Below are 14,745 nucleotides of genomic sequence, written 5' to 3' on the forward strand. Positions count from 1 at the left end.
AACGCCTGATTGCATGAGCCACCTGGGAGAAAACAAAAAGACCATCACGCATTTGCTTATGATCTGCTGCTACATCATCGGGCTCTAACTCATCAGAATATTTCCGAAATTGTTCAATAACTTCTGTGCCAAATGCCTCAGTAAAATATAGCTGCTTCTTTTCCGTCCACCCTTTCATGTTGTCTAATAGTTCAGAAGCAGAGACAACGCTACAAATTGTTTTACGAGCAATAGATCTAAGCTCAGACGCACAGTCAGCAGGCAACATAGAGCGACTGTCTGGTATCTTCTGTTGCTCCGAACCGGAGACCTCAGCTAACTCATGAGGGGCAGAAGGAAAGACATACGGAGGTGGAGGGCGATCTAGTAACAAAAAACCATTGTGTGTTTTTTTAAGGATAGGATAGAGAGGTTGCCTAACAGTGTATTGGCCAGTTACCTGTAATTTACGTTCTTTCTCTTCTAGCTCCTTTAAGTCATTTCTTTCTTTCTTTCTCATTTCCAATGTTTTTACATATACATTCTTCTGCTGCTCTTTCTCAAGCAAGGCTTGCTCACGCTTCACTCGTCCACGCACTTCTTTCTCCCACATTTGTACACAGTCAAACATATCTTGCCTAGACCTTCGCTTACACATACATTGTTCCACATACTCAATCTTTCGCAAATCAAATGACCCATGCATAGGCCAACGTAACTCAGGATCCGCACAAGTGTATTTATTCCATAATGTGCTGTACATTATAGAAGAAAGACCATGTTTAACATACATATCTCTATTGGGCGTCCCCTCTGGGGGTGCCGGTTGCGATTCTTCCAGTCTCAAATTGGTACCATTACAAAAGCAACACATCCTACAAAGTGCGCTAAAAACAGGCATGCCAAAAATAGTGCAAAATATGCAATATTATAATCAAAGTAGCACTTAAGATGCCGTTCAAATCAAAATTAAATTGGAGAAAATTCTCCTCATTACCTGCCTATATAAATTGCAATTTATATATCAATTCAAAGGACACAAACTGACTAGTCACCCAAAACACGAGAGCCACAGTAAGTGGTGCTAAACTTCATTACCAAACAAAGGCATCAAAATCCACAGCAAGTGCCGTAAAACGGCTCTTAACAATCACAGGGCGTCCAGGTTCCAACTGCCAAGTTCTGAAAACGACCAAATGGTCACTGCACGACGAATGAACAAAAAGGATCTCAGTTGAGGACCGGCGCCACCTGGATGGTCAAATCAGAAAGAAGGGAAAAACACCGTGGTTGCCAAGACTCGGGTCTCCTCAGGCATTGATCGTCTGCAGAGAGATCCCAATCCTTCGTCGTGACCAATCCGTCGGCGTCTGAGTTGCCGATGAGCCCCCGTTCGGGCGCCAATTTGTCGAAGTAAGCCTCAGCAAGGCCTTCTAGTGCAAGGGGTTCGCCCTTCTCTGCACAAAGTCCTCAGACCATATAGGAAGAAGTTGGCACAGAAACTGAAAAAAAAGACAAAGTTTATTAAACCTCATGAGGTGGTACTACAGTTCAAACAGCACCCTTCGGTACTGTTTGAAGTAGCACACTGAACTAAGAGAGCATGGTCCTTTTATACCCACGCAGGGGCTAAAAGAAGGTGGTACAATTATAGCAGCAAGACTTACATACATATAAGGTCATATGGAAATGCACAGTCGACAGGTTGGAGGGGCTAACAGTTTCAAGGACTAGTTGACACATTACTGTCTGTTACTGATTACTAACAGCTGCAGATCTTAAGGGGCATGTTCGAAAGTGGGAGATGCTAAATATAACTTGTCACTAGAAAGATTTTCAAGAGTAGTTAACAGAAAGGTAGGACAGAACACATGGCAGAGAAAATGGCTGCCATGAATACAAATGGATTCCGCAAAATGTTCACAATAGTTGCTAAATACAAGATGTCTTCTGCTAATGCTTAATCTAATCGCTATTAAATTACAACAAGCACACAGGACAAGTACAGGAATGTGCCAAATGTCATATTTACAGCCCATTGCTCACTTGTCAGGGATGTTGGTTGGCACAGTAACACAACTTGCAGCCCTGACCTGTGTCCTAATGTATAAAAGAGGTCCTATGGGTAGCAGACATCTACTTGCTAATGCGATACAGGAATCACTCACAAAGATTGTGTACTTACCAACAGTTCCACCAACCTCTTTCTTGAGGTAGTCCAGGAGGTCATGTTCCCATAAGATGATGTCTGCCTATCGATGATTGAGTAGGTGGGTTGTCCGCTCCACCTTGAAGATCCGCTGCATGTGGAAGTGGACCTTCCCCCACCGACACTTGCGTACCTCCATCCTGTACCCCAGAATCACTCCCCCGCCCATGGCGAACATATTTGGCAGGTACTGGGTGACCAGCCAGATGAAGACCCCCAACTCCGCACTCATGCCACGCGCCCTTCCCTTCCCAACATGCCCCAACCCACAATTAACTGAATACAAAAAGAAAACCCCAAACTACCCCCAACCACCCCAAAAGACTAATCTACCCCAAGGACAAACACCAGACAATACACAGTAAATTACAACACAGTATATGAATAGACAGAACAAAACAGACATCAGGGAAATAACAGAAACAGCAGACTGCACAAAAGACTCCTATAACAGCACTCCTCAGCAGAACTCCAGCACCATACAACCTCTCCCAAGCACAGACACAAAGTGAGAGTGAGGGAAATTGAAAATAACTTTACAGTTCCTGGTTTGCAACATGGCTGATCCCTTGCATCACTTCCTGTGCTGATGTGGCCCATTTGGAGCCAATGCTTTGTTTTTTTTTTTTATGCTTTAAGCCAATGCGTAGATTTTTCAGGATGCATGATGAAGCACCATGAGGAAGTTCTGACGTGTCGCCTGGGAAGCCTCGATTTTTGGCATATGCGATAGCTAAAAAAACACACACTTTGACAATGCATCAATATTTTGGATGCAATGAATGAAATATATATATCTGTGTATGGTGTCATGTGGGATTCATTTTTATAGTCAAATGGATTGCTGTGTTGTCTGTTAATAGTTGTGTTTTACACTCTCTTTCCATGTGTCCAATGTAGGTTTTGTAAGTGTACATGGGTGAAAGTACATACATTATATGGATCAAACCATGCATAGGGCACATTTCCTTTGTTTTGTTGACACCACCTTAGAAGGTGTTGCCCTATGTGGCAACTATGTGTTGGCACTGGAAACCATTGCTTAGTTTACCTACAGGGATGACATGGACTTGCCATGGAATCTGGGCCACACACCCACATCTAGGACAGCACAGGCGCCTGCCAATATGTGTTGTGTTTGACAGTGCAGACAGCAGGCTGTAAGGCAATGGGGAGGTTACAGTCTCCAGTGCAGGCATGTGTTGTGATAGCTATTACACACAGGTGAAGAAATATGTGAATGGTGCAATTTGCTCATGTTCCCACCATCCAGGGGCCTGCCATCAGGTGAAACACTGTCAGTTTGCCTCCGGTGATTGGCTCTGCACCTGGCATCACATTTTACATACAGCAGACAGTCCAAACTCCCCTGCCCTATTATCTACTAGGGACTTATAGGTAATTTGATTCCCCCTTGCACTATTCTCTACTAGGGACTTACAGCAGTCTGTTGTTGGCAATGGTACTTGTACCACTTCTGCATATGCCTTTTATTCAGAGTCATGGCCTTAGTCCTGGTTAGCAGGCCCAGGGTACAGTCAGGGTCAGTGACCAACATTTTGAGTCAGTCAAATTTGGTTGTATATGCTAACAGATGACTTTCTCACACTGTGACTGGGCAGGTAATGTGGCTAAACACTGGTTGTGATGATATATGTTATCTTACATAGATTCAGTTTTACTTGTAATCACCCTCTTCTGACATTATGTGAGTCATTCATGCATGCACCACACACATGACTAGTATATGGTACATCAACAATGTTGCTTCTATTGATGTTACATCTTGTGCTTGCTCCCTATCTTCACCATATTCACTGCCCCACTCTTCATGCTTCTCATTGTCATTGGGCTATGGGAGATTATGCCCTGCACATGTGTTTTGCAATTTGCAGCACACTAGTATTGGTTTAGTTGCTCTTGGTGGCGAGTAGGCTGATTGCCCCCCAAACATAACCTGACTCCCGAAGTAATACTTGTGTACTCTGAAAGTCCCCTCCACAATATTGCAGGACCTGTTTTGGACATGATTATGGCTCTGCTGGGCCTACGTATGGGTGCACTTGTGAGGGGACTCACCCACAGCTGCAGTCTAAATCCTTTGTCAGGTGCACAGTGAATAGCGGTGGATTGGGGGAATGGTCATTACAGCTAATGGTCCAAATACATTTACAAGCTATTCTGTGTCCTGAAGTACTCAGACCTATTGGTAACAGTATGTGACGTGTTTTACCCATGATTGGCATACATGCAAAATGATCACAGATTTGTCAGACACTGTGCTACATATACAGGTGTACTGTACACTATGATATGCTTACTATTTGTCATACATGTGAGTGCAAAATATGTGGATGTTGTGAGTTGTCACCAGTACCATGCATTTTTCCCCCATTGCGCTGACACATATCTCACACTGATCCACTGTTGCAGTTTATAACTACTATTTACATACCTTGGCATAAAGTTTACACCTCATGCATCACACAGTGATTCATATCTATCCATTTTCCTTTTGTAAAGTATTTTCAGTTCAACATGTTTGTTGGGCAGGCAAGGAAAACATTATACCCCACACTTTTCAGATATCAGTGCATTGTGTTTGGTACTTTTGAGAATGATGACAGTCTTCACACTTGATTGACAACTGCTGTGGCCTACTTAGGGTTTCCTGGATGTGGGTATGTTATACTCCAAGACATATGTTAGATGAACTAATTTTTTTACATGTTTGGCAGTCATGCCTGTAGTCACATGTGCTTAACTAAAGAAGTTCTGCATGATGGGTGCATGTCTCCGTGCACCTGCAGCAGCATTATAGAGGTCAGTTTGATGTGGTGTCTGATCCTCCTCCTCTTCCCTTGGTGCCTCCAGGTCTTTGTTCCATTGGGCCTTTGTCCTGATACAAATATTGTACAGTATTGCATAGGCCAATATTACCTTGCAGACCAGAGGGGGGAGCACAGGAGTCTCTCACCTGAAATGTCCAGACAGCAAAACCGACCCCTGAGTAGACCAAAGGTCCGCTCAAAGATGATTCTCATACAACTGTGTGCCTGTTTGTAGGCCTTTTCTGCCTCAGTTTGTGGGTTTCCAAATGGTGCCATGACCCACTGTTGGATGCCATATCCTTGGTCAGCTGAAATGTAAAAGAAAAGAAACAGTCATTGTTTAGAATTACTGTATATGCATACGTCCTTCCTGTGTGTGTTATGTATATTGGGTGTATCATGCACTTCTCCCAATTATGACCACATATGTTGATCATGCCAGTGTACTACTATTTCCAGGAAACTGTTCGTACTGCATGGGCAGATACATCATACAATTCAACTTCCTCACTGATATTTCTTCAGCAGATTTAGATGGTGGCTGATTCCCATCGCTCAAGTCCACTCAATGTTTTGTTTTTCACAATACGTGTGGTGCGACAGAATATGTATGTGAATGTGTTTTGCAGGTCCAGCCTAGGTTGTTGGTGACATTCCAGACATGGCTGACACAGACACATGTATAGGACCATGCTAATCCCCAGATGTTGGTGATGCCATACATTACTTTTGTCCATGCCTTTGATTATCCCACATTGTCCATGACAGTTGACATGATGCCATCCACACGGTTGCACTCACACATCCCAGCTGACTGACATGATATGACAACTGCCATTTCCCAATCCATGGTTGCATGTCACGATGAGGGACCATTGTGCACATACTGACGGCATTGTGCCCAATTTGTGCACACAACACACGTATCCTGCCAATTTGTTGGTGGTCATCTGCAGTCCAGCTACACAACTTCCTGGACTGTGCTATATCTCTAAGAAGGGGAAGTGGTACACAATACGTGGGGCCTCTTGCACATTGGGGAACCATACAATTAGACTTACACACAAGTTGGCTAGCAGGTACACAGTCACACTTGCATCAGGGGTTGTAGGTTTTCTTCTTTGCTTTCAGGATTGAATTTGTGTATGTGGGAGTACCTTCCAGTCAAGGCTTCTGCCTCAGAAGCATGGTAAGTAATATCTGTATGTAGCATTAAACTTCACACATGTGAGATAGGAGCTATTTTACATACCAGTATATATTTGTACTGTTACATGTCACCTGCGCGTGAGCCGTGGTTTGTCATATCACCTAAGACCTCATTTACGGGCCCCATGGCACTGGGAAAAGGCATAAATGCATCGTATTCACAAGATATGGCACCGTTATGTCCTCTCTCCCAGCAGTGGGGCACAAATTGCTGCCTAGCACCTTGCAGTATGGTGCAAGGGTGCCTGCATTGTGGGGAGGATTGTTTTTGTGCAGGAAGGGACACCTTCCTGTCCAAAAACCATCATAAGAGGTGTTTCACTCTTTGTATGTGTACTGCAGAATGCAGCACACGTGGTAAGAGGATGATACGGGGAGAAATAAAAATATATTTATCCCTGTCGCATCACTCTTATGTCACCCCTGAGGTGGCATAAGATTCTGCTGCATTTCCAGGCTTGTAAATCTGGGAATGGATCAGATACCTTCAGCTATCATGGGTGTTGCATGGGTAAACTCCAAGCAACACCCATGGAACGCCCCTTTCAAACAGTCTTATCCTTCAAAGGTGTCCATATACACAAGGCCATGAAAAGCCATGCATGGTTGCTTTGGATGGCTTTTTAAATATCGACTAGTACACTGTGCCACCGGAGTGTGGGTCAAATGTCGCTCCGGTGGCACTTTGTGCCAGTAGGGCCTTGTACATGAGACCCTTAGTCCCTGATGTGTGAGCCATGACACAGCTGAGGGCCCATGTGTGTTGCATGTGGTCACCCCCCCCAGTGTACATCGTATACCTCTCTTACGCACAGAGATGTTGAGCAGATTTCCTAGTTGCCATGCATGGCTGTGTGCCTTTACATCATGCAATGTGTACAACACTTGGTTGAGATGTCTTCACCTGTATGTTAGGGTATTTTGCATTATGAATGTGTACTGGAGCATGGAGCATATATGTGTAAGAGGCCTTATCCTGCAGTCCCTATCTGTGCAGGCAGACAAGTGTCTGTGTATTTTGTCCCCCATACATATTTGCTATTGTCTCAGTTAGGTACTTGCTTTTTGCTTACCTGCAAGCAGGCCATTTCCATATTGTCCATCCTGGAATCTCTGGTTAACTGTGAACTGCAGGAAGATGTAGGCATCATGTACACTGCCCGGGTGTTCGAAATGGGGTCTCTAGTTAGCAGATGTATACACCCTTATCAAAGTATGGAACACATTCCTGGTCAGGGTAAGTCACAACACAACACAAATTATCCTGTGCCCACCCCCTGGTAGCTTGGCACAGAGCAGGCAGGCTTAACTCAGAAGGCAATGTGCAAAGTATTTGTGCAATAACTCAGAGTAACACAGTGAAAACACCACAAAAATACACCACACAGGTTTAGAAAAATAGATAATATTTATCTGAATAAAATAAGGCAAAAACATAAAAAATCCAATAATTACAAGTTGAAATATCAGTTTTTAAAGGTTTAAAATAGTTTTAGTTCTTAAGAAACAGTGGTTGTATCTTTGTAACACACAGTAACTGCGATGCATAACAATAATGACGCACAGGGATCACAGAGGAGGAAATGCATGGAAAAATAAGGTGTTGTGTTGGATTTTCCGGCGCAGCACAGACAATGCGTCGTTCCTTTCCATGCTGCAAGGTAATGAGTCGATTTCCAGGAGTGCAGCCTTGGTTCCATACTGCAATGCGGAGATATTTTGATGCCGAGGGATAATACGTTGAAAATCCTTGATGCGCTGGGAGAAGGAGCAAGCGCTGCGTCTATCCAGTCGGCGATGCAGTGAAATTTCAGCCGTGAGGCAGGCATTGCGTCGGATTTCAGGCTGAGAAGCCAACACTGCAGCGTTCTGGTCGGCGGTCCAGCGATTTTCCAGCTGCGATGCAGGTACTGCATAGATTTCTGCAGTTTTTGCATCAATTTTCCGATGCAGGAGGATTTCTTGAAGAGGTGAAGTCTTTGTTGGCCCTGAGACTTCAGAAACAGGAGGCAAGCTCAATCTAAGCCCTTGGAGAGCACTTTAGGAGGATGCCGGAGTCCTTCCAGCAGAGCCTGGAACACCAGGCAGCAGGGCAACAAGCAGGGAAGCAGTCCTTCTGCCTAAGCAGTCCAGAAAGTCCTTTGGGCATCCAGGCAGCCTCTCTGACAGAGTCTAGGTGTTTATCCAGATGTGTCTAATTTGGTGGGGTCAGAGACCCAACTTATATAACCAAAAATGCCTTTGAAGTGGGTGAAACTTCAAACAGTGGTTTTGAAGTGCACACGTTTGCCTTTCAGCCCAGTCCTGTCTGCCAGGATCCCTGTGGGGGGCTTTCAGTCCTTTGTGTGAGGGCAAGCAACTGGCCTTTGAAATGTAAGAGAGAGCCCCTCCACCCTTCCTGCCCAGTGAGAACCATGTAGTATGCAGATGAATGCAGATGTGACTGATTGTCCTTTGTTTATGGCTGTCTGGGTGGAATGCACAATGGGAGCTGTCAACCAGCACAGACCAGACATGGATTGGAGGGAGGCTGTAAGGCACAGATGTCAATAAGTGCAGAGAAATGCTCACTTTCTAGAAGTGGCAGTTCTAAAATAGTAATATTAAATCCAACTTCACCACTAAGCAGAATTTTCCATTACCATTTTGGCCATACTAAACATGACAGGGCTACTCCTTCAGATCAGTATCTACGACTCAAAAGTATACGAGGGGAGTTCTAATGCTAGTCTATGAGAGGAGCAGGCCCCACAGTAGTGGAAAAAGAATTTATGAGTAAAAGACACATCCTGCCTTTTGCCTACATAGCTTCCTACCCCATGGGTTATCTAGGGCCTACCTTAGGGGTGACTTGTATGTAGAAAAATGGTGAGTTTAAAGCTTAGCAAGTAGTTGTAAATGCCAAGTCGAAGTGGCAGTAAAACTGCACACACAGGCCTTGCAATGGCAGGATTTAGACATGGTTGAGGGGGTACTTATGTGGGGGGCACAATCCGTGCTGCATGCCCACTAGTAGCATTTAATTTACACGCCCTGGCACATGTAGTGTATTTTACTAGGGACTTACAGGTAAATTAAATATGCTACTTGGGTGGGACCGATGTTACCATGTTTAGGGGTGGGAACATATGCACTTTAGCATTGGACAGCAGTGGTAAAATGTGCAGAGTCCTAAAAACAGGGTGAGAAAAATGGAGGGAGGCAGGTGAAAAGTTGGGGGAATGTTAGACCAGTCATCCTTGGCATGGTTTCCCCCGATCATTTTGCCTCTGCTTCCTGTATTCTTGACTGTGTGCTGGACTTCGTTTTTCCAGGTTTTGGTACTCTGGGCACTTTACCACTGCTGACCAGTGCTAAAGTGCAAGTGCTCTCTATGTAGAATTTATTGGTAATTGGCCTTTCCATGATTGGCATATGTGATTTACTAGTAAGTCCCTAGTAGAGTGCCCTTGAGGTGCCCAGGGCCTATAAATCAAATGCTACTAGTGGGCCTTAAGCATTTATTGTGCCACCCACATTAGTATCCCTGTAAACATGTATCAGACCTGCCACTAGTGTGTGTAGTTTTAAGCTGCCAACTCGTGAGTCACCCTTAAGGTAGGCCCGAGGTAGCCCCATGGACAGAGTGCAGTATATTTAAAGGTAGGACATGTACTGGTGTATTTTACATGTTCTGATAATGAAATACTGCCAAATTCGTTTTTCACTATTGCTAGGCCTATCTCTCCCATAGGTTAACATGGGGACTGCCTTTAAATATCTTTTACGTGCAGTTTCCCATTGGGGGCAGATAGAGATATGGAGTTTGTGGTCTCTGCACTCACAAATTTAAAAAATACATCTTTTGGTAAAGTTGTTTTTTAGATTGTCAGTTTGAAAATGCCACTTTTAGAAAGTGAGCATTTTCTTGCTTTACCACTCGATGCCTCTGCCTGCTTGTGGAATCCACGTCTGGGTCAGACTGACGGTTGGGCTGTTTCTGAATTCCCTCTAGACAGTGGCACAAAGGGAGCTGAGGAGTGGCTTGCATATCCTGATAAATCTCCTGGACTAGAGTGGTGAGGGAGGAGTTGAAACCTGCACCTGAAAGGACTGTGCCTGTCTTCACACAATGCAGTTTCTAACCCCCTGGTGTGTGTCTGGGACCAGGCCTGGACCAGGATCTTGTCAACAACAGGGACTTTCCTTTGAAGTTTGTCTACTTCAAAGGCAGAAATGGGTATAAGTAGTGGACCCAAAACCAGAGACTTTTAGATTACTTCTGGATCAAGGGGAACCTTGGCCAATGAGAAGAGCTGAAGAGCTGGAGGAGGTGCACTGCCTCTTTGCCTGTGAGTGTGCTTTGCTGGGTTGGCCTGCATTTGCTGCCTCTACCTTAGTGAGGACAAAGACTGGACTTTGCTGTGTTTTCCTGCTTGTGAAGTGTCTCCAAGGTCTTGGACTGAGCTTGCCCCCTGTTTTGAAGTCTCAGGGCCATCAAAGACTTCCTCTGCCAGCACCTGGACTCTCTTGCTGAGACTTCTACCCTGCTAAGTGGTGCCCTATCCGGTCCCTGGACCCTTGAAAGGAGAAGCTGGTGGAACTAAGACTGAGATCCACTGAAGTTGAGTGGAAGAAAAATTGATGCAGCACCTGCCTCATGGCTGAAAAATCAATGCAACGCCCACTTGCAGCTGCTGAAATCGATGCAGCGCCTGCATCACGGGTGGAAAATCGACACAACACCCACTGGCAGCTGCAGAAATGAACGGATCACCCATGCAGTGCAGCTCTTCACCATCGTGTGTCAGGATTTTGCACGCATCATCGGTGGGCATCAAAACCACAGTGAACCTGTACGGACCCGAGGCTGCCCATCTGGAAATCGACGCATCACTCTTCTGTGCGAGAGAGAAATGACACATCGCCTACCCAACCAGAGAAAAAGCAATGCACAGCCTCACTTGCGACACATCGTTTACTTTTCTGATGCACGCTTGCCTGTGCAGCTTTATTTTTAATGCATACTAGACACTTTGTGTAAAAACAATGCATCCATTTATTTCTATGGATTAACACACTTTTTAATTTAAAACAAATCATATTTTTTCTTGTATATGTTGGATGTTTGTCGTTTTGGTCTTGTTTGATTTAGATAAATATTGGCTATATTTCTAAACTGGTGTTGTCACTTTTGTAGTTTTCACTGTATTACAGTGTGCGGTGGCACAATTTCTTTACACATTGCCTCTGAGATGAGCCTGACTGCTTGTGCCAAGCCACCGAGAGAGTGAGTGGGGGTTATCTTAGGTGTTTACCTCCCTTACCTTGACTAGAGTGAGGGTTCCTGCTTGGGCAAAGTGTAAACTGACTGCCAACCACAGACCCCATTTCTAACAGGGATGACCACCCTTAGGCTGTCAGGTCTAACACCGGGTATTTGGCCACCACATTCAGGATCAACCCACAATGGTCAACGATCCCCTGTACATTCATTGAGTGGGTATGTTTCCTGTTCCGGTATAAGTGTTCAGTTGCAGCAGTAGGAACGAGCTGCACGTGTGTGCAGTCCATGGGATTCCGCACATGTGGAAATCCAGCAATGCTGTAGAAGCCTTGTTCTATTCCTGCTGCTGTTCCTGGGTGTTAGGGAAGAGGGTGTGGTGAGGTGTGAAGCGGATGATGGCATCCAGACAGAGGGAAGGAATGCTGACAAAGATGGCCGTGATGCTCCTCCCACTCGTGTTGCAGTGGTCTGGAAGGAGCCAGATGCAAGCATATATAGCATTCCCAGGAGCTTCGTCAGTGGTTGTTTGTTGGTCACCCTGTCGACCATAGCCTGTGGTCTGGGCACCATGAGGTGGAGCAGTTGGATGATGGACTACCTGCACAGCTGGGAAAAGATGGTGACCTCTTCCTCTCTGAGGGCAATCAGGGATTTCTGCTGGTGGTAGATGAACTCCTTTCCCCTGTGCTGCCTCTGTGGTGCAGGTGGTGGTGATTGTGGTGGTGTTGGTGGATGTGGTGCAGGTTGCTGTAGTCTTATTGGTACCCTAAGCTGTAGAAGGAGTAAATCCATGTTGTCCTCCGGGTATCCAGAGTGCTTTGAGTGTGTGTTCTCCCTATGTACCTGTGCCAAAAAGTCATTTTAATGCCTGGTCTGACCAGGCGTTAACATTTTGATGATAGCCAGTCTTAGTGCGACTATTCCTTAGCGTGCATCATTTTTCAGAAATCTTGTAAATACGACTGCATCGAAGCAGCGTCACTGTTTAAGGGGGAACACCTACCTTGCATATCATTGTCGGTATCTGACACAGCCACATCCAACGCTGTTACAAAATGATGCTGGAATAGAAGAAGGGACGCTAGAAACCTCTAGCGTCATTTTGTAAATATGGAGTTGTTTTAGCCTGCAGCTGCATCAAAAAATGACGCTGTGGCAGTGCAAACCCCTTGTAAATAAGCCCCTATGAGTTTAATTTCCCAATAATACAAAGCCTTCACACATAAAGCACTCTGCTCCTACAGGCGAAGCAGGTGGCTCAGGGTTTAGTAAAAGTATAGTTTGCAAGTACCCCATAAGGATTACTACAAGGAAGTCACAGGAATAATAATTAAGAGGCATCAACATAAAAGTAGCCAAATAGTAATCACACAAACCTTGTACTAACAGTGAATTCTCAGGCACTCACTATAGTCCTACCAACTGTAAAAGAATAAAAGTATTTGAAATAAAAATAAAATGCAAATGTTTCTCCTTTCTCGCTGAGCACACAGCTATTTGTGACCTGAGTTTATATCGAACTGCACTGCCCGTGGGTGGCACCAGCACTTATTTTTGAGGGCCACTACTCATTTTTCTGCATCCGGTAATTACTGCGAGGGAAAGGCACAGATGGGAAAGAGGAAGGAAGAGAAAAACGGAAAAGCGTCACAAAAGGAGAAGGCAGAAAGCTGCAAGAGTGAGCTGAAGGGGCAGGAAGGGGCTGTAAATGTATTAAAGAGGACAGAGACGGCTTCAGATTACGATGCCTCTGTATTCTGTGCTCTCACATTTAAATATAGCAGTCCCGTGCTTCAAAGGAGAGCTTTGGGCACCAGCACGTTTATATTCACAGATTAACCACTGCTAGGGCAGTACTTTTGTGCCAACCATCTTCTGTTCTCCTCAGGGCTTTCCACCTCTTCATATTTTCCTGCTCGAGGAACACATAATCAGTCTGAAGTTCACACGTTCATTTCCATAAAATGCTCCTCAGCCGAGTTCTTGGCTCTCCCATTTCCTTCATTATATAATATCCTGGATTTTTATCAGCATATATTTAGAAAACAAATCTAATTTATATTTGTTTTCCAACTAATAACTGATAACTATCCTGGGTCTGTTTCATATACAGCATATTATTTATATATTTTAACAACTTACTTTTACAATGCATTTTTTTCTTCATATTCATTTAGAACGCATGCACTTACTCCTAAAAATGTGTTGCAAAAGTAACAACTTGAAAACTATGGGGCATAATTATATCTAATTTGCTCAGAATTTGCGTCACTGTTTGACGCAAATTCAGTCCAAAACTAACTCCATTTTTATATTTTGACGTTAGACCAGTCTAACATTTTTTGCACGCATAAACCTACCTTGCGTCAATGAGATGCAAGGTAGGCGTTCCCATTTAAAAAATGTTGCTAACCCCAGAGCTCCATATTTATCCCCCCGTGTTAAAATAATGCATGGGTGGGAGGGGGGGCTAAATAATGGTGCAAAGCTTGCTTTGCACCATTATTTAACACGTTAGGGGGCACTTGTATACTTGTTTTGCACCAAATTTGCGTCTTTTTTTTTTACACAAATTCAGTGCAAAACTAACTCCATATTTATACTTTGGAGTTAAAGAAATTTTTTGGACGTGGAAACCTACCTTGCGTTAATGAGATGCAAGGTAGGCATTCCCATGCAAAAAATTACTCGATGGCCTTAGCGCCATATTTATCGCCTTGTGCTAAAATCAGGCACGGGGAGAGGAGGGGACAAATAATGGTGTAAAGTTTGCTTTGCACTATTACTTAATGCCTTGGTCAGGGCAGATGTTAGGGGACCTGTGGGCCTATTTCCATGGTGGGACACCATGGAATAAGCCCACAAGTGCCCTCCTCAGGCCCCAGGGACACCCCCACCCACACCAGAGGGACAGCGGAGGATGGGGGACCCCAACCCAGGTAAGTATAGGTAAGTACAGGTAAGTATTTTCTTTTTTTTTTAAATGCCATTGGGTGCCCTTAAATGGGCCCCCCTACATGGCACTTGGTGCAATGGTCATGCCCTGGCCCCCTGTGCTGGCCATTGGGGTGGTGGGCATGACTCCTGTCTTTTCTAAGACCCCATCTAAGGTAAGTAGGGTAAGTATAGGTAACTAATTGTGTTTAAATTAAAGTGCCATCGGGGCCTAAGTTGGGGTCCCCCGCATGGAACAGGGTGCAATGGCCATGCCCTGGGGACACTGGTCACCTGTGCTGGCTATTGAAGTGGTG

This window comes from Pleurodeles waltl, chromosome 7 (assembly GCF_031143425.1).
Source record: "Pleurodeles waltl isolate 20211129_DDA chromosome 7, aPleWal1.hap1.20221129, whole genome shotgun sequence".
Lineage (NCBI taxonomy): Eukaryota > Metazoa > Chordata > Amphibia > Caudata > Salamandridae > Pleurodeles > Pleurodeles waltl.